Below are 21,787 nucleotides of genomic sequence, written 5' to 3'. Positions count from 1 at the left end.
CTCTCTCTGGTTGGCTAGAGAAAAGTCCTTCCTGACTACAAACAAGTCCTAATTTAAAAGAAGTTTGAGAAATATTTCTTCCTGTTGGTGAACTACTTGCAATATCATCTTTGGTATCTATGTCCTACAGAGACAAATAGTTTGTAAAACATTTCATGTGTTTCCAACTCATTACTGTTGATATCTTAACACCAAAAGTATCTTTTGTTAGAGAAGCAGATCATTTTATCATAATCCTATTTATCTCAATGAATTTCAAGTCTGAACGAGGCCTGGCTTTCACCTGTAGGAAAAATGAAAGGCAACAGGGAGAGGTCCAGGGGGCCACTTCGGTTGTCCATGTGACGTAGTTGGACTAGACCAGGCCTAAGTCTCTGCTGAAATTTCCCACGAGGACGTCTCATCACCCAAATTGAGTCTAAAATAACTACCAGGTGATGCTGTGTGACCCACTTGCCCAGAGGTAATGTTCACGTTCACCACCATTGTGTGGGGAAAGTGGGGGACTTGAATTGTGCCCAAGTGAATAAGGATTATGTAACCTCCTCTTAGAATCAAGCAGATCTTGAAGGAGGGCAAAGGGATGCATCTTACCTCTCTTGTATTCCTCAGGGCATTCCGCATAGACATGTGTATAACTTGCACTCAATCAGTGTTTGAAGAGGACTTGTCTGTGCCTTGCCCTGGGTTTTTATCAGGCCCTCTGCCATGGAGATGTGACTGCATTAGTGCCAGCTCCCAATTCAGATTGTCCTCAGGACCCATCGAGAACCTGGCATGTGATAGGCTGCAAGCCTAGGAACAGGCCTGGGAAGAGAGGCCAGGCTTTGTGTTGTCTCTCTAACTATTAGTCACATACGCTTTACCTGAAGTTCCTTAGACAATCCTGGCAAGCCACAGGGATTTTAACAATTACTCTCCTCTAATATTTTGAAGAATACTTTCTTGCCCCTCTCCTCACCTAGACATCTTTTCAATCTGCCAAGGCTCGAGCTGATGGGCTGGTCTAATGCCCTCCAAGATCACAGATCTGCCATGGGTCAAAAAAGAAAACAAACAAAACAAAACAAAAAACCCCAGCAAATATAAGCTAGCTACTGAGCTTGATATCTAGTGATAACAAGACAGATGTTTCAAAAAGGATAAAAACAAATTTCTTCATATCATTGTAAATACTTATGTTTCTCCTTTGCCGACAAGAAGAAATAAAACTGATTAATCTTGCTAATCCAAGCATTTGTTTGCTTGATGTCTTCTCCAATAGCTGAGAACTTCTCTGAGGTTAGAGACGTGCGAGTGGCTCCATCCAACAGACCATTTGGATTTGGTCCTTTAAGTCAGGTTTTTTGAATGAATCTAAATGAGTTAGTTTGACAGGATATCATCTGTGAGATGAGGCTGTGAGTGAAAACTTAGCACTGAGTCTTATTTTAGGCTGTCCTCTGCATTCCACAATGAGAAAATGGGTGTCTGTGGTTGCTGGGAATGAACTGTCTCACTGTTATTCCCGTTGCGTTAAGACATGAGTAAGTCAAGTGCTCCAAGGCAGGAATGTGGTACCCAGGAAAATCACTGCTATACAGAGTTACACAGAGAGAGGAGTCACTGTGAAAGCACAGATTTATTCCCTGGAGAGCCCAGTAAATACCAAAGAAAGTCAGAAAAAATTCATTCATTCCTTCTCTGCAAAAAAGTGGTTAGCAGTACCAAGAAAATGTGAACAACAATAAATAAGATGTTAATAAGATGCCCTGTTTATGACTGAATGTGTTAGGTATACCTGTGCTTCCTGGGGATTCTGAAATTTAAGAGTTTGGCACTGTGTTCTCACAGGACTAGTGCTGGGATGGGTTTGCCATTTGTGTATGGGTCCTAAATAAGTGTCGGACTTTTGTGTGTGGGGAAGGAAATTTTAAAATAAATTTCTAATTGACAAATAAAAATTGTGTGCATTAGCCATTTACAATGTCCAATTCTGAAATATTTTTGCATTATAAATGGTTAGATCAAGATAATTAGCACTTGCATTACCTCACATCTTTGTAAATAACAATCTATATTCTAGCGATTTTTGAGAATATGATTCATGCTAGTCGCCCTAGTTAACATGTTGTACAACAGATATCTTGAAAACCTTCTCCCTAACTCTTATTTTGTGCTCTTTATCCAACATCTTTGCAGATCACCCCCACTAGAATTTAGTTACTAGTATAGAGTTCAGGGAAGTTCACTTTCGGGAACACTTTCCTGACATAAAGGAACCCTTCCTGAAACGTTTAAGTCAGTGGTATTGAAATGCGTCTGCATTCTTATTTCCGCTAGAAGATTTCCGAATTCATTCTACCAAGAAAGAAATGATCCATTATTTATGACAAATTTCTGCCAAACAGTGTGATTATGGAATTATCACTGTTCCCAGACTGCATGTAATAAAAGTACATTAAGGATTGGACAATTTTCTACTGGTTTTCTTATCCACCTAAGTTCTGATAGCACCCAGGCATGAACTGACCTGGAGACGTGCCTTATGGCATAGATAAGACAATTAAATATATTTCTAGGTCAATGCAGTTCAACCATATGGTCCTCATTCGATCACGTGAAGCACTGAGTTATTCTATTCTACAGACAGCTTTATCACTGACAGTCTGAGTTCAATTGTTAACACATTTTAACATAATTTTGTGGGCAGACATTTGTGTGTTAAATCAGTTTTTTAAAGCTATGCATAATTCAGGAATCTAACCAAAAAATCAAAAGCATCTCTTTGGTGTTTATGGGCAGAATTTTACAGATATGGGGCAGACCCGAGGCACTGGTAAATTAGGGTGAGTTCTTTCTCCACCACCCTCTTAGGTCCATTGTGCAAGAGTGCTGGACAGTGCGTGTGGCCTGCTGGGTACCTGGGAGGCTGTGATAGGCAGTTCAGGGGGTGTCCATTAGCCCCCTAGTCACCATTGAACAGCTAGACTTTACAGTGCACTTTGATGCTAAGATGTTTGGCAGGTTAGTTATACTTATGCATTTTAAAATTTAGGGTAATTTAGCTCATTGGCTAAATTAGTACCTGTCTGACAAGTGCAAGGTCGTGAGTTTGATCCCTGGTACTAAAAAAACCCAACCTCTCTCTGCATTCCAAGGCATTTATTCTATCATCCTCGCTACTTATGAAGTAACTCTGGAAGTTTACTTGTGTCTGTCCTTCCCTTGCTGTCATGGCTGCCTCTGTGTCCTGAATGAGTGCAAAATGTTTTACCTTTCATGATCATTTTGATTTTTATGTGGCAGAAACTGTCTTAAATATTTGATCAGTGAGGAGTAATCAGAACTAACTATCTAAGTAAGCTATGTATTACAGTACTCAACATCCAACTAACTGGTATTACCAATTTTTTTATTGTTTCTTTGCTGACACATTTTAAAGCACTTTTACACAAATCGCCTGTAATGCCTTAAGTGGACTTCTGACAATTTTCCAACAGCACTTTTCAAGGAGCACGATGGAGATTTTTTATCAATAACACAGTTTAAATGTAAATTTGAATAATATAGAAAGACTTAGTCATGTGAATTGTATCGTTAAACATCTTTACTTTTTAAAATTATCAGCCTGAATAGTATATTATTATTTGTAAGCACACATTAAAAGTGCATATTCATTTGCTACTGAAAGTTTTTACAGTCATTTTTTGTACTCTATCATTCAAGCAGGCATTGTGCATGAAACAAAAGAGTGATTGTTTCTGTCCTTGAAACTCTATAACTAGAAAGACATACAAACACTAATGAATTTAAATAAAATGATACAATTAATACTCAGTAATTCAAGTGCACGAGAATTCAAGGACAGAAAAAGGCTCTTTGAGAGGAGGTCAAATACGATAATTTTTCTGTGAAAAAACCAAACGTTGCCATGTGTCTTGATTCAGAAGAACCTGGATTAAGATTGGCATGGTCAGACATAAGTTAAAGCACTAAATCATCAGTCTGTAAAAATCAAGAAAGAATTCAGAGGAAAAATGCAAGTGATGATGTGATTAAATCTTTTGTTTGTGTCATTGTAAAGTATAATGTTGATCTTTGAGTGCCTTATAAGACGTTTTGTTACAACTGCTGATTAATATCCAGATATCCCCAATTTGCAGTGACTGAACAATTTTTGACTTCAATATAGTGCAAAAACAATACACATTCAATAGAAAATCTAATTCAAGTTTTGAATTTGACTCTTTTCTTGAGATAATTAGAGGTGTGCTGACCAGTGCTTGCTTAAGATACTGGACAGTGGCCACCAGCTTCAGGGCGAGGTCAATCATGAGTCATAAGAAGAATCAGCACATACTCTTGTAGTATGCTTCATATTAAACTGTGGTTTTGAGTAGGTTAGATGCATTACTTTGCATTTTCTACTTTACTTATTTTAAATTTCTAGTGTTAGTCCTTCATAAGTCTGGGAGGATATTTATCTTTGGAAAGGGAATCAGAAAAAAAAAGTTTTTTAAAACCGTGAAAATGTAAAAGGCTGCATTTCTATTGATGTGATTTCAGAAGCAATGCAGTATTTATTAGAAGCACTTTTGCTATAGAACTGACTGAAGAGAAAGCCTATGAAGAGAGTAGAGATATAGCCATGTCATTCAGACGTAAAGTGATCTGAGGAGAGATGATTAATGCTCTGTGGGACTTTCCTAGGAATTCTGACAGTTTCCTGGGTTATCTGACCCTCTGCAGTATCATCTTTTTTTGTTTGTTTGTTTGTTTGTTTGTTTTTTAATTTTATTTAAGGAGAAAAAAGAAAAAAAACAGAAAAAGGGTACAAGTTATACAGAATTTCAGAAAAAATAAACAGTAGGAAATCACTAGTTAATTACATATTGTCATCTTAGAAATAGTTGTTGAAGTTACAAAATTAAAGCATATAGAGGGGACTTTCAAACAGTGAGACTGCAAACAGTTCTGTTCAGTGATCCAACAAAACTCAGTAATATGGTTATCTATCTTATGTATAAACAAGATGAAGAACTCTCTCTAAGCAATCATGTTTATAGATCAAATTCTCAAGGTGTTTGCTACCTGCTAACTTAACCCTCGGTAGACAGACAATGATGCAACCAGTGGTAAGTGTTTATCTTAGGAAACCAGAAACACAGTTTGCTGCCAGATTGCTATTTCTTAGCTATTTGGAAGCAGTGACAACAGTAAGTGTTGGGCACTACTCTCTATGTGTAAAAACTGTCTACTAAAATATTTCCCAGATACCAGATGTTAGTAATGCTGCAGTTGCCCTCAGCTTCTAAATAGATAAAAGTATAGATTTACAAGTGAATGCAACACATTTGTAGATGCTAATCAAGAAGCTGTGGAGCTTACTTCAGTCTCACAGAAGTGTTAGTCTTTGTGTCAGAGTAATTGCTCTGGGCTGATTGGGTCCCTTATAAGCTCTTATCTCAAAACAACTGTACACACTGTGACTATAGAAGGAGATAGGACAATTAAGGAGGCATGGGCTTCTAAAAGTAGACTCTACTCCAACAAAGAGAGAGAGAGAGAGAGAGAGAGAGAGAGAGAGAGAGAGAGAGAGAGAGATCCAAGGGTATGAGCACGGAGAAAAGCTTTTGAAGGCAAAGACAAAACATAAAATGTGTTTCCACCTTGAAGTCTTCCTACCATTGACTGAACCTTTTGAAGTCATTTGAAAAATAAACTATTTCCTCCTTTATCTTGTGGTTGCCAGATATTTTATTCTACCAACAAGAAAGCTGACTAATAGAGAAAATTGGTATTGAGACACCAAAGAAGTAAGGCTTTTCCTGTGACTATACTTGACCTTGAACTGGAAAGCCTCTAAAACTGGTGTGCTGGAGAAATTTGGAAAAATTAGAGAGGTGGACTAGAGAAAGCTTAACATGCTCTAAGCAGAGGGTTTTGAGTCCGTCTGATCAGGACACACAAGAAAATAATGTTGATAGAATGTGAGAATAAAGGCCAATCTCAGGAGGTTTTAGTCGGGAACAAGATTTTACTGGAAATTATACTAGAAGCAGAACATGTTACATTCTGACAAAAAACATTCTACATTTTTCTCATGTCTTAAAGCTTAGAATGAGGATGAATTTGAAGTTAACAGACTGGCTGATCTGGAAGAAGAATTTTCAAGGGGTCTAGTGCTCAAGGCCTCTAGCATTTGTGGCCTGATTAGTGCTTTTAGCCAGCCTCATAACAAGAACAGAAAGCAAAAAAGCATAGTGGAAATATTTGAAAAACTTAAACTTCTGCTTTAACAAACCATAAACTAGGACCAAAAGAAGTGTGAGAGCTGAAAAATTAGCACTATTTTAGAAATGCCAAGAACTTTGAATTAGAAACAAAATAAAAATGCCTTGAGGACATCTCAGCAGTTCGTAAGACACCATGCACTGCAGCTTAGGGGTACAAAATTTAAAGCTTTTCTTTGATCAGGAGTACTTACAGAATTCATTCTCTAGGATTCATTTCATGGTGCTCATGCTGCCCATGAACGCAGATACTGCTGCACCTGTGATCCAAAAGGACCTGGTCACTGTTAGAAGTAGCAGCAACCCTTAGCAATATCCACAGGGTGTTGGTTTTCCAAGCATACAGAATTCAAGAGTTATGTAGTCGGTAGAAGCTTACACCCTAATTTCAAAGGTAGACCTGGAAGGCCAGGCAATGTTCTACTGAGAAGGTAGTGTTTGAATAAAGCCAAGAGTACTACAGAAATCCTAGAAATTTAGAGGTGCCAGAACAAAGGACATATCCTAAAATAAAAGCTTGCAATCATAAAAAAAAAAAAAAAAAAAAAAAAAAAAAATCCAGCCCCAAAGAGAGATCGGCTATTCGGTCTACAATCACACAAGTGTGAGGCTGTCCAAACCCTCTGGGATCCACATACCCCTCTACGTGCCCTGTCTGCCATAAAATGAGCAGCCCGGCTCCACCGAGCCCTCCTGCCACTGTGTTTCTACTTCTGCCCAAAACCTGTGAAAGTGAAATAAGACCTCTGCCCTAAGTGGTGCTGCTCTAGTGTTGTCCCTGCAACTGAAAGCTGAGCAGTACACAGCTTTTGCAGCTCAATAGTACAGCTGATAGCAGGAAGCCCTCACGCACATGACCCCAATTTGATTACTAAGAAAACTGTGTGTCCCTAAAAATTGCTATGAGGTACAGTTCTAGCTATTTCGGGAAAAAAGCGCTTTTTCTTTCACTGCTTTGAGAATGACCTGGCTGCCTTGCTGGACATTTCCAACGTGGTCTCTGCAGGGTACGCTCTGCTCTTTGTTGTGGGCTCCCGCCCTGGCGAGGTTGAAGACGTAGAGGGAGACACATGTGCTGTTCTCAGAACTCATTTATTTGGCCTTTCTCCTTTCAAGAAGATAGCTCTGAACAAACATTAGCTACCTGTGAAGCCAATAGCAAATGTCAGGTAAAGGTACCTACTGTCCTCTTTTTCTATTTTATGTAAATTTGTTCTTATGCAATGAAATGCAGTATAATCTTGAATTGTTCCAATACTGATTTATATTCGTGTACTTTAAAAAAGATACAAGCTGAAAACACTCAGAATTCTTCACCTACATTTACAATATGAAGGTGAAAGTTAAACAATCTTATATTACAAGAGCTTGTGTCCCAAATTATTCAGTTAATTGTTTTGACTTTTCTTGTATCATTCCCTATCAACTGGATCTAATGGGATTAAGAAGCTGAAGTATTTGGAAGTTGTCCAATTAATTTCATTACTAATATTGACCTTTGTTATCTATTTATTAGTACTTTCTTTCCCCCAGTATCGTGATACCAAACTTGGGAGCAAAATTACACTGTGTTTTATAATAGAATTTTTAGCAGACATCATCATTCTGATCTGTTCCCATCTTACTGGTGCCTCAGGACCTCTAAAATATCTCCAGCTACAAGAGTGCTTTGAGTGAATCATGAAATCTTCTACTCCAAGCCATCCTCTGCCACTGATCTTGGATATTAGAAAGGAGCTACCTGGTACTGCTAAATCCAAATAAACACCACCATAGAGGCACAGAATAAAGAGACTGGGATAGGAATTCTGCTTGCTATGTGGATCACTGACCTTGCACTGAGGCATCAGTGGCAAGGATGCTGGTGGCAGCCAAAGTCTCAATATAAAGTCCTTGAAAAGAATTTAAGTACCGGTACAGAATAAAATAGGATTTGGAAGCCATAAAAAAGATAAACATTCCTTTTTCTCCTTTCCTAGACATTAACCAGCAGCATATATATGGTAATAGGCATCAGAAATGGATAAATGTGTAAATGGTACATTCTTCTTTGCATATTCATCCTTGCTATGCACCAAAAAAAGCACTGTCTGAAATAATCAACTGTCTGGAGCGATGAGAAAGAAAGCAAATGAATTCAATGAGGTGACGCTGCCACAGGCATTTGTTGAGCTTAGTTTTTACATAATGCATCTATAATAACTTGATACAGCCTCCTCAAAAGTTCTGACAAATGTTAGAGGAATTAAGAAATCAAATTACAGGATCAGAGATTAGATATGTCAAGAAATTAAGACCTTCAAATATTTTATTCTTTACATGAGAAGATAATCACGTCAAAGTAATTTTGCCCCTAGCTGTGGTGGACAGAAGGTGAGCTAGTGGCCACTTTTTACTGTGTGTGTGTAGGTTAGAGGAGGAGGATTTGGTGTTGATTTTCAGGATACTTTGATCAACTCTCTTCCCAGTTTGCTCTTATTGTGCCAAGCACATGAGACTTTTCTTACTTTTTATAACCTCTTTTCCATGACAGACGAAGTCACACTGGCAATTTTGTTGCCAGTTCATTTTATCAGTCTTTTAAAACTAACCTAACCAGTAAAAGTACATAGATTTATAGATTTCTGCAAATTCTTGCCATTCTAGTCACCTTGAAGTAGACAGAAAATCATCATTTAGTTGGTCTAGAGTCTGCTGGAGCAAAACTAATGCTGCCGGTGTTTATGTTCAGGGCTTCCTCCTCCTGTGCTCTTAGTTTCTGTGCTCTTTGTCTTTCCTTCCAAGGCTAGTGGTACGAGAAGCCAGAGACCTCGTGTTACCCTCTCTTGGGCACAGCAGATTGAAGCAACTGGGTGGGTTGTAGAATTATGTAATTTGGCACATGCAGGACTCAAGAAAAACAAAAGAAAAATGCGGGCCTTTGCCAGGTGGTATCTTACATTAAGATTCACTATGCAAAGTAGTTCACATTTTTCTTGCCAGTTCATCTAATAGAACACTGAAGCCCCCTCGCTGGTATAACATCAACAGCTGGAACAAGTGATAGAATCTCTCCAAACCTACCATAAAACGGTCATAGTTATTTCAACTGGTCCTAAACTCACAGGGTTATGTAAGGGGAACAAAAATCAAAGAAACTGCTGAACAGAACTGTAAAGTATTTGCAGATGAGATATTAAAGGTTTAGATCTGTCTCCAAATAAACAAGTTTATAAAAATCCTTCCTGCAAGTACTCATAAGAAAATGAGTTGTATTGACTCTGGACTCAAGAATATATTTTCATGCTCTTTTCCAAAGCACTAGGAGGAAATCTACAAATCATATTAAGAGGTATTCTGTCAGAAGATAAAGCCAGGATTGAAGTTTTGGTAAACTGTAACTTTTTTAAAAATTGTTTTAAGTGTAAATTTCCCATCCAAGTACTAACCAGGAACAACCCTGCTTAGCTTCCAAGAGTAGATATGATCAAGAACATTCATGTGGGCTGGTTGACAACTATGAGCATGGACTTTCTCAATTCTTTCTTCTGTGATCGTATGCAGTGGTTTTATTGCCCTTTGTATAGAGGTCTAACTGCCTCACGGTGGAAAGAGAGAGGTTGATCTCGTTACCAGGACATAAAGAGAGCCTTTGTCATATTCCAGGAGAACCGAAGTCACCTGATTCAGGCACCATGTCGGATCATATTCGATCCCTGTCTGAGAAAAACCTTAAATAGTTGGAAGGGGACAGTGAGTGCAGGAAGTTGGTAGAGTTAAAGTCATCAAACAGAATGACCTGAAATTCAGCATCCACTGTCCTTAAGCAGGAAACACAACAGCACAAGTTTTTTTGAGTGATGAGGGCTCAAGACCACACATCAGGGCATGTGAGGGCAAGGGTAGGCTCTTCCTGTGCCCCAGGGGTCTATTACATGACATGTATTCAACTAACATTTAATGAACTGTGTTTGTGATCACTATTGTCAAGAAATTAAAAAGTTAATGAACTTTCTCAGTTTCTTTACAAGAAGAAAAAGATTTGGGCCCAGGAGAAACCTTTACTCAGTACCAGAGCAGAAGGAGTCGTAGGGTACAGCAGGATTGAAAATTACTTGGGTTTACTGACCATATTTGGGACTCAGGAGCTACTAGGAATTTCATATTAGAGGAATAAAAAGGGGCCAGTCCTAGAAGCTACTTATAAATCAAGTAGAAGAATTTTCATCTATTCCCGAGAACACTAGAAAGAATAGTTTTGGGGGTGTGCAACATAGTTGAGGTTGTGTTATAGCAACCAGCTTTTCTTCTGTGTCTGAGGACAGCTCTCTAACCTGCCCTAATGTGCATTTTCCATCTGTACAGGGAGGGCTTCAGGGTTTCTAGGAAGGCATCGGAGTCCATTTTCTGTTTCTGTAACAAAATACGTGAGCAGGTAGTGTACATAAGAAAAAATTGTTTCTGACAGTTCTGGAGACCAGGGAGTCCCAGAGCAAGGGCCTGTACCTGATTAGGGTCCTCTTGCTGATGAGGACTATCTACAGGATTCTGTCTCAGGACTGTTTAAGACATGCGACAGAGGAGGTGTCCCAGGAAGAGCTCATTCTTATAATAAAGTTGCTCCCTTAGTAACTCAATCCACTAATCCATGGGTGGAGTGATGTATCGTGAGGGCAGAGTTCTCATCACCAGTCACCTCCATATGGTGGAACTTGGTCCTACCAATTACCACTTCCCAGTGGAGATTACATCTCAACATGGGTTGCTGTGGGGATGATCAAACCGTATCCAGACCATAGCATATGGATGGAAGAAGAAGAGAAAGGGTGTTCCATGAGCAATCGACATGAGGTTTATGATTTGAGAAAATCACTCGGGCAGCGCATGTTCAAAACGGGCTTCAACTAGACCTCGTGTTGAGAACTGAATGAAGTTCTCAAATCAAGGATGTTTACTGTGTTGCAAAACACTGTCATTAGATGATGGCTATGAATCAGTATACAAAGTTCTTCTGGTCCCTCTGGTATTTTGAATTATTCGCAAAGTAAGATATAGCACCTGCACTCAGAAGAGTGTGTCCTAGGAGAGATGGCAGGAACATAAATGGATGATTATAACATTAGGGAAATGTAACTGAGCTGTGAGCAGAGGCCCCAGGGGGCTGGAAGAAGGGTGGGTGGCAGTCTTCCAGGAGAAAGCAGAGGCACAGGCTTCCCTTGGCTTTTGTGAGATGAGCAGGGAAAGGCAGCCTGTCACATCCTCAGACAGCAGAGAAGTTTGTGACCCAGCAGGTGTCCTGGAGAGATGAGGAGCTGCGTTAATGAGGGACTGGGTGAGCTCAGCCTGTGAACATAGGAAGAAACCAATATCCCAGAGTGGGTAGATTCTGATTTGTGGATTCTCCAGACAACAGTTACATTTTCTGTGGTCAAAACATTAGAAAAGCCTTTAAATTACATAAAGCACACCAAAGTACATAAATATAGATATTTAAAGCTTAAAAAAATCACTACAGGAAAAAAGTTTACTGATATTTCTACATTTTCCTACCCTGTTTTGCTCTTGTCTCATTCCAAATAGTGTTTGGCTGTAAATAGAGACTTAGTCATATGAGCTTTATTCAAATTTGTGTCCTCAAAGTTTTGTTTCCTTAAATACATCTCATTTCTACAGCAAATATAGAAAGTTGTAGTGAATCTGTGAATATAAACCGTACATTATACTATAGAGGCTCAAATAAGATCACAGGTGATCCCACAGCTAAATATAGTCAGTGGTTTGGAAGAGGCAGTTGTTATGAAACTATCAGATTTATGTAAAGCCGTGGGAAGCCAGGTTTATTCTCTGTTGTTTGCATATTTGGTTTGGAAGTTTCCTGGCAAGGCGGTAATTTTTATTTCTTTTCACAGCGTTTGTGTGGACGCTACCTCCTCACTCTTTCCCTGCCTCACATTTTCCGGACTTTTCTTGCCAAGCCACATCGACTTGTTTTTTCATAGAAAATTCCAGCAGCCAGCCATCTCCCGCTGTCCTCACAGTAAGTCTCCTCAGGCACTACAACAGTGCTTTGAATAACTTTCTCTGAGAACTGGGAAAGAGTAAATCAGAGACCAGAGTTCAGGAAACCAAGTCTATTTCTTATGTATGAATCCAAGCAACGCTGATCTATAAGAAGTGTGCATTTGGTACAGCACTCAAAGTGATCCATCTACTATTTTTAAAACAATGTGTGCTTATTAGGAATTTTTACTGAGGACTGAAACTTTAGAGAACCATTGATTTGTTTCTGATTTGACCTAGATATTTCTTGGGACCTACGTTTTAATGAGTGATAGATGGCGTTTAGGGAGGTAAAGCAGTGAAATCCCCAGCACTAAATTATGAACTTGAAGAGGCAATGGGATGCACTTACAAAGCCTTTCATTTACCATGGAGAACTTGAACTTGGGACCAGGGAGAGAAGTCATTACCAGTGATTGATTTAAGATGGTACAGCTTTCCCACATGATGCTGGGGAATGGGTCTTATAAGGATCAAAGTATTCAGTGAATAGCACAGTGTGAGATTTTAGCTTGCGTTTCAGGACCTTCAGGAAAGCCAGGCCCTTCCTCGCTGTGTTCACAGTGCAGTGGTCCTAGGGGAGCTCAGTGACAATGAGTTCTCTGCAATGCAGATGAAGAAGTTCTTACAGCATTACCTGGTGGGGGCAGCCAGCAGCGGTACTGGGAGGTTGCTTTGGCTGCAGTGTGATAATTATGTGATATTTAATGCTGTTAGGTCCACCGTGGATATTAAAGGATAAAGAAATTGTAGAACTAGGTGATGAAAAAACCCAGATCTATCCTGTTTTACTTATTTTGCAAGTGTTGAAACTCAGGGTTTAAGAGAATGCACACATTTACATAGATAATTAATAATAAAATGAAAACTAAATCTTGATTCTCAGTCCAAATAAACAAGTGAGGTCTGGAAGAATCTGGGGTATAATTTTTTTTTAAAAAACAAAAGCTGGATGCTACTAAAAGGCAAGCTGTGACACTGTGCGAGGTTTACATGAAGACAGGGCACCCAGGCGTGATGCTCAGCATCCATCTTTTTTGCCCCTACTTCTGCTTATAGCTGGTAGACAGAAAGCAGGAATGGCTGGGAGAGTGGCGAGTACCGTGTGAAAGAACACTGGTAAATCTCTCCATCATTAGCTGACTTTCTTCAGAAAAAGTAATGAAAAGATGGCTTCCTAGGAGCAGGAAAGTCAAGCTGTATGACAAGAAGAAAAGGAAGATTTGGGAAGTGAAGAGACGGGAAGGGAAATCAGAGCAGAGGGACCTGGGTGGTGGGTACTTCCAGTGCATGCAGCTGCCAATGGCAGACCTGGGCTGATGCGGGTCCCAAGGCCAGTTTTACTGCACTTCCGCCATCTATGAACTTGATTGGTTTATGGAAATGAGAACCACACAAGAAGTAAGTGTTGGACTGTTGTGTCAAACTGAAATAATTTTGTTTTGTTGTTTGTTCTTCGCTTAGAGCCATTTTCATCCCAATGTGGATTTTTGCCAAAACACAAGTGTTGGCTCCATTACCAGAGTTTTAACTACTTTGTTCTAATTAAGGCAGGGCACTCAGAAATCTTAGGCATTCAAACACGATTTTAGAATCCATGGGAGAATGGTGATTTTAGCAGTGTTTTAGCATGTGAGAGCCTCCATCTGGTTGCTCAGGGATTGCGATTTGGTTAAATTAACTATAAATTCATTAACATGTCACATGCAAACCAAATAGAAGTAAGAATACAGTTGAGCCTTCTTTGCAGTTCCTTAAGCTCTTTAGTTTATTTCTTGAAATATTAAGTTTTTTTAATGTGATACAGGATAATACAAGAATTTCCATTTTTTAGTAAGAGTTTTTGCAGATTTGGCCAGGGCAGCCATCCCAGAGACTGGCCTGATTGAAGAGCTGCAGTGCTTTGCATGTGGCTTGTCCCCACCAGAACTCATGCTGTGCTTCAGTTCCTCAGTGTGGCCCTGTGAAAGATGGCAGGTGTGTCGGGACTGTAAGGTCAGAACCTTCAGGAGTAGATGGGTGCCATCTCCCAGGAGTGAGCGAACTGTCCCTTCCTAGGGACCCTGAAGTCGTTCTCAGGGATGCTTGTTGTAGAGCATGGTTACCCTTCATTTGTGTCTCTTCCCACAGCCTGCTTGCCCTCCCGTTTTGCTACTGTTTATGGAATAACGTGAGCACCCCATCCCGTGGGGAGGCTGAGCAAATGTGGCTGCTTTACCAACTATTCCCTTGAGCTTCCAACCACCAGAACTGGGAGGTAAATAAGCTGCTTTTCTTCCAAACTATCTAGTTTGCACCTACTTTGTCTTCCAGTAGATTAAGCATTTCTGTCTTAATATTTAGATCTTTGATCCACTTTGACTTGTTTAGTGCATTGTATTAGGCCTGGCTCTAGTTTAAGTGTTCGGCATGTGAAAAGCTGGTTTTTCCAGCACCACTTATTAAGGAGGCTGTCTTTCCTCCAGGGAGCATGTTTGGCCCCTTTGCCAAAGGTAAGGTGGCTGAGTGTGTTTATAGTTGTGTCCGTGTCTTCTATTCTGTTCCACTCATCCTCAGGTCTGGGGTTTTTGTTGTTGTTGTTATTTTGTTCTGTTTTGCTTTGTTTTTGCCAGTACCATGCTGGTTTTATTATAGCAGGTTTGTAGTGTAATTTCAGGTCAGAATTATGTGGCATCTTGCCTTGCTTCGTTTACCAAGAACTTCCTTTGCTATTTTTTACGTCTCTTCTGTCTCTAGGTGAATTTTCAGAATGTTTTTTCTAGATATTTAAGATATGCTAATGGTGTTTTGATAGGCATTGCATTAAATCTGTAACAGTTCTGGGAATATGGCCATTTTTAAATGCTGGTTCTTGTTATATCTATGCGCAAAGGAGATCTTTCCATTTTCTGAATTCTTCTGATTTTTTTGAGTACTGTAATTTTCAATGTATAAATTTTTGCATACTTTGTTAGAATAATTTCTAAGTCTTTTTTTTTTTTGGATGCAATTGTGAAGGATATGTTTCCCCTAATTTCTCTCAGCAAGTTTTTTGTTTGTATACAGGAATGCCATTGACTTTGAGTGTCAATTTTGTACCCAGCCACGCTGCTAAGTTTGCTTGGGATAGGCAAAATTCATAAATAAAATCCAAACTGCACGGGAAGTACTTCAAAGAATCAACAACTTGGGTTTCATTTCATTAAAAAGTTTTTGCACATCAAAAGAAATCACCGAGAGTGAAAAGCTAACCCACGATTGGGAAAAGATTTTTACCAACTGTCCCTCAGACAAAGGGCTTCTATCTAGAACATACAAAGAACTGAAAAAAGAGCTCTCAGATTCAGAGACCCAGTCCATAAATGGGCATCTGAGATGAATACACAGTTTTCTGATAAAGAAATACAAATGCCAAATAAATATATTATACAATGTTCAACATCATTGGTTGTTTGAGAGATTCAAATTAAAACAACATTGGGATATCATTTCACTCCAGAAGGAATGGCTAACATCAAGAAATCAACCAATAACAAATGCTGGTGAGACAGGGGGAAAAAGGGAACATTTCTCTTTGTTCATAGGAGTGTACACTGATACAACCACTATGAAAATCAGTGTGGAGATTCCTTTAAAAACTAGGATTAGAGGTTCTATTTGACCCAGCTCTTCTCCTTCTGGGTATTTTCCCAGAATTGAAAACATTATACCACAGTGATATCTGGGTGTGCATGTTTATAGCTGCCCAATTTGTAACAACCCCAGATCTCAGAAGCAATCCAAATACCAATCAACTGAGGAATGGATAAAAAATATGTGATATTTTTATATAATGAAGTTTTCACAGTTTTAAAAAAGATAACCTAGAGGCTTTTACAGGCAAATAGATCCAACTAAAAACCATACTCATAAGTGAAATAAATCAGACTCACATGTGTAAACAGCATATTGACTTGGCAGTGTAAGAAACTGAAAGAGTAAATGAGACCCAGAAGAAAAATAGTAAAAAGAAAAGAAACTGCTCAAAGGATCAGTCTTGCGTGCCCATAGCTAGTAACCTGAGTAACTATTTTGAAGATAACAATATTGAATATAACAACCATTGTTAAATTTCTATCATCTTGTTTTGAAATTCTATATTGCTATTTGTTATTTGTATCATTTTGCTTTTGCTGTTGTTTTTGTTTTTTCATTTTTGTGTTTTTTTTTTCTTTAAAAGAAAATAAAATAAAGTTTCAGATGTTCTGTTATACAACAGTAAATGAACTAAAAAGAGAGTTCAGCAAATCTCTTTGACATTCTCCTTTTGAAGCATCACCACTTTCAGTATGAGAAATGCTTGCTATGCTCTAAAGCTGTTTAGACAACCGGGGTCACTACTGATTCATTCTTAATATAGGTTAAAATTACACATATCTACACACATGTATGCATACTTGCGTCATGAAATCTCAGAATAAAAAGGAAAAGATATTGGTTTGAATTCAGTTAATATTGTAAAAATAATTATACTGCAAGATACTATCTTATATTGGAGTGTATCTATGTAACCTCAGGGAACAAATCAAGATGTGTAACAATGTGTTATAATAGAAAATAAACCAGAAGAAAAATGACATTTATAGTGTGTCTGACAGATACCAGCGAATTCTCATGGACTATTTTATATAGTTCTCACACAGACCTGTGAAATCATACTTTAGTTCTATTTTTCAGATAAAGCAATAGACTCAAAGGTGTGAATTCACTGGGCCTTGTACACTCAGAGCTAAATTTGAACTCACATCTGACTTACTCTGAATTCTGTGTTCTCAGTTTTGCTTAAGCATATTTCATAATCAAGTATGTATATTTTGTACATACAAACCTTCAACATCCACCTGGCCCTGCTTTTCAACTGACACAGATTTGTTTCCACTGAGGTGCTGTAGAGAAAAGCAGGCTTCTTCCATTGAATCAAGTCTTGATTTTGTGGCACTTGTAGCAGTTCAAACATTTCTAAGATTTAGGGACATCTTTGAGTTAAAGAACCAAAAAGATTTTCATATGAAAGCCATATTAAAGCTCCCCTTAACTCCCCATTCCTTAGTGTATGGAGACTTCAGTATTGACACAGTGTCTTTAAGCACAGTCACTGCCTGAGGGAAGTTATGGCAGTGAGAAAGAACACCCAGAAAAATCCATAGAGTATTTTTAGTTTTAAGGTTATGTTTATTTTTACTTTTATATTGGGTGGAAGCATCTTTCTCTTTGCAAATTTCACGAAGCATCTGATGAAAATTTTAAAAACCCAGATTCACAGAGATAGCAGAATGGAGATTGCTGGTGGTGAGAGGAATGAGGAATTAATGTTACATGGATAGAGGCAGTAGAGGAAGTTGAAAAGCTTTCAGTGGATTCTGGTGGTGGTTTACAGCAGTACAGATATGCTTAGCGCCACTCAGCTGCACACTCAAAACTGAGTAAGGTGGTAAACTTTGTTTCATAAAGTTTGCCACCATAAGACTAAGCACATATCTTTGTCTCTGCTTATGTAAACATTAGACATAATCAAATCATTCATTGGCTGGCTATTCTGATTTGCTTACTAAACAGATCAGCAGACAGTACCCTAGGGAAGGGTACTAAAAACTCACAGTAAAATTTTTCCGCCAGTTCATTGCTGATCTTCTTTCTTATGCAGTTTGAATATAGTCTTTAATATCTGCAGCATTCAAAGATTATAAACAAGGTTCACAGGTGTTGTCTTCTTCAAAACTCTGGTTCTGCGCAGAAGAATAGTGTAGCAGCAAGGATTTGAACTTGTGCATCGTTCTGAGTTCTAGAACTTCTTAGCCACTGATGCTGGGCATGTCCCACACTCTATCCACGTCTCTTTTACAGTCGTCTCTGCTGATCCTTAAGTATATGGCTGAATTTCTCCAACCTGGAGACTTCTGCAGAGTGATTAATAATGTAGTCTATGGAGCCAGAAAACTGAGTTTGAATCTCAGTTCTGCCAATTACAAACAAGTTGATTGGACAAGTTTGGTTATCTGCATGCCCATTTTTCTCATTTACAACAGACTGGTAGTGGTGGCTGCCTTGGAAGGCTGTGTGTTTGAAATGTTGGGAAGAGTGCCTTACATGTACTAAGTGCTCCCTTGTTGTTCATTGATGAATAGTTTCCACACCCCCTCACCTCTTCCTGTTGTCCTTTTCTACTTCTCCCCTCCTCTGTGCAATGCCCATCAAGCTTCTACCCTAGTGTTCCCTGCTACAACTGAAAGCAGCATGCAAAATGTTTTTCTGTATTTTGAAATTTTCACTGCGTGCATGGGTTTACTAATGCTGACTCCTAATGTGTCCCTCTGGGTCTCAACTACCAGGCCACCATGTCAGCTCTTGTCAGCCTCCTGTCAGGCCTCGTCTGTTCATTGTCCTTGTTTGCCTTGGTCTGCTCCTCTTCCTCCATCATTCTTACCCGTCACTCTGCTTATAACACTTAGGTAATGTTTGCTATTTTATTTACTAGAAGACCTTGGCATATCATGCTATGAATTTTAAATTTTCTTTGTCATACAATTTACTAAATGACATAAGAAAATAACGACATGACCCAGCACATGCTTAAAAATTTACTTTGGGTATTTTGTAGAGAGTAGATTTTAGGGCGCCATCCTGCAAAGTGGGCAGCTGAAAGTTCCAAAATCAACAAACAAAGGGAAGATGATGAACCAATAAATATGTCATGATTGAGTAAAAGACATCGAATCTACTTGCAAAATTTTGTGCAAAGACATTTTATGGATTCTTGTACACGAAATATGTCTTACTTTCCATTTTGGGGACTTTTAGAAATGACCAGTTGAAACATTCACATCCAGTTAATGTTCATATCCACTTATTGTGGTAAATATAGCTCTCCCTGAAGACCCATGGAGTATTGGTTCCAAGATTCCCCTCAGATAATAGAATCCTTAGACACTCAAGTCTTTTATCTAAAATAGCATGACAGTTACATATACCTGTACACATTCTCCCGTATATTTTAAATAATCTCTAGATTACTCATAATACCTAATACAATGCAAGTGCTCTCTAAATAACCATTTTCCTGTATTTTTATGGAATAATAACAAGAGAAATATCTGTTCATGTTCAGTATCAATGCTTTACTTTCTAAATATTTTCAATCAATTGTTACTTAATCCATAGTTTTGGAATTCAGAGGGCCCAACTATCTATACATAAATCACGAAGGTTACTTATTGCTGCATTTAATCTTCTCTTCCCTTAGTATTTGTGAAGCAAACACATTCCAAAAATACTGGAAAAATCTAGGCCAGTTCGAAATCCAGAGAAACTTATTATAAGATTTCAGTTCGTGCCAGGATTTGAAAAACAACTGTAAGAAGTCACTTGGAAAAAGCTGTGTCTAGTCTTCCTGTTATTATCTTCCATCCTCTAGGAAATTTTGAATATTTTATGTGCAGAAATGAGTAAAAAGAAAAGTATCTGTCTTCACCCACACTGAAAGGAGAAAGGCCATTCAGGCTCCTGTTAGTGATTAAAGTGTGGCTCCAGAGCTCGTGAAGAGAATCTCATGACTAGAATACCAGTGAGCCTCTGAATTGGTGCAAGGCTGCCGTTTTCACAGCCAGTCATTTCAAAGTGGAGTCACTCTGGATCTGATGCTTGTCCTATGACCTCTGTTTGTCCTCTCCCCTTATACAAAATGAAAGAACCATCTCCTCTATGGTGAAACTTTTATTGTTTATCTCCAAGTGTCTAGCTGTTAACACTGGAGATATCTTTCAGAAGATTATAGATCATTTCCCAACTATACACTTCAACACTGGTTGTCACCTTATTCCCACATGTCCAGGTGACATCGTGATCCATGAGCATAAGGGTGTGGATTTGTGGTACCTCAAGATTTTGCTGTTAAAATTGATTTAGAAATTACTTGTCTTTGTTCAGTTAACGATGATGTACTTGCTGTAATAGTCATAGTTTTCTAAACTATAACTTTATATCTATAGAATAGTGATTTTGAGATGGAAAGCCACAATTAAAAGCATCTTTCATGGTTTCAGAGTCAAGTGCAAAGACAATTCTCCTGAATTCTATGGGGGACAGGAGGGTGTTTGTGTGGGGATTGGATCTACTCTCCTAGGAACAATGGGAACAAAATCATGAAGAAGGTGGACGTACAGGAATGAGAGCATGGAATGTAAATGAATGTAAGACGTAATGACCGTGGCAGATTGTGAATAAGCCTCATACACTCTCACTTCTAAGTTTATTAAAAGACATAATTCTTTTGTTAGCTCTGTACTTTATGATCAAAATTATGCTCTATCCCAGTGAGAGGAACTGGAATGTAGAATATTTCCCTGGCAGCGGGGCTGCTCTGGTTGGAGCGTTTGCCTCATTAGCAGCCCTGCTGTGGACATAAACATGGCATTAGGAATTTACATCAGTGTGCATCCTCCTTGAGGCTCTGACAACTTGCAAAACAATACTGCTGAGGGAAAGTAAAGATTCTTAAGTGGAATTCTAGTACTCATGAGTCTAGTAGACAAAATAAACTTTTATTAACCATCTTGTTCAATAAAGGGAGCCGACATTCTACGTGGTATAGCATCTCAACTTTGTGAAGCTCTCCTGCGGGGATCCACTGACACCACACAGCCAGGATGTATTGGGCTGTATTTGTTTGTGTCATTTTTATCAACAAGGTAGTCAGAAGATGGAGATGAAATGAGAAATGAAGCTGTGGCAAACAGTAAGGAAAGCATCAAGAATGCTTTGCTCTTGAGTGTGAACTGAAGCTTTCTGATCATGCCACACCTGTACTGGAGGGGCAGCAGACTGTCTTTGGCTGGGAAGAACATGGTGACTGTGGGAAAGATGCATTGCTACAGATCAAGACCTTGGGCGACCTTCAGTCCCTCTTACAACCATTTAGCATCAACCTCTGTGTCTACCCTAACATCCTCATGAGTACTACATAAAACTCTTGGAGACCTCTAGCTTCCACTAGTTTTACAGGTTAAATATTCCGTAAGTTAACATCTGAAACCTAAAGAAGACAGATATGCGCTGTTGTGTCCTACTTACCTAATGCCCCTAGTTAATGTATTTTATGGCTACATTGCTTTACTTGATTTGTTCTATGGCTATAACATTTCATACAACCTCTTCCACACTGGAATATGTCATTCAGAGCAATCTGAATCCATGTTCTTGGACCATATTCCTTTATATTTGGTACAAAATAAACCATTTTATAAAAAAGCTGCTATCTTATGTAAAAAGAGAGTATATGTTGAACTGGGAAATATTTATTTTCCTTTATTTTAAGCATAATTAAATACATATTTTGCCCATTTTTGAAAAATTTAAGAACTATCCCTTCATAATCATATTTATCTTAACCTTCAAGAGTATATTCAGCCTTTTAAAATTCCAAAATAAGATCCAAGACTTGTTTCTACGTTTAGTAACTC

General features: G+C 38.6%; 1 long non-coding RNA gene across 3 annotated transcripts in view; it reads left to right on the top strand.

Annotated features, from left to right (window-relative positions):
* LOC111755677 (uncharacterized) overlaps positions 1-21,787 on the top strand; it is a 202,648-nt gene that overhangs the window by 123,563 nt on the left and 57,298 nt on the right. For all 3 annotated transcript variants that reach the window (XR_002790228.2, XR_010050610.1, XR_010050611.1), the window contains 2 exons: positions 12,164-12,291; positions 14,445-14,571. This is a non-coding gene — a long non-coding RNA (uncharacterized LOC111755677). The remainder of the gene's footprint in view (positions 1-12,163; positions 12,292-14,444; positions 14,572-21,787) is intronic.

This window comes from Cavia porcellus, unplaced genomic scaffold, assembly GCF_034190915.1.
Source record: "Cavia porcellus strain 051 isolate PalLab524CR breed Dunkin Hartley unplaced genomic scaffold, mCavPor4.1 scaffold_11, whole genome shotgun sequence".
Classification (NCBI taxonomy): domain Eukaryota; kingdom Metazoa; phylum Chordata; class Mammalia; order Rodentia; family Caviidae; genus Cavia; species Cavia porcellus.
Note: the sequence above shows the minus strand (reverse complement) of the source record. Positions and strands in the feature narration are given on the sequence as shown.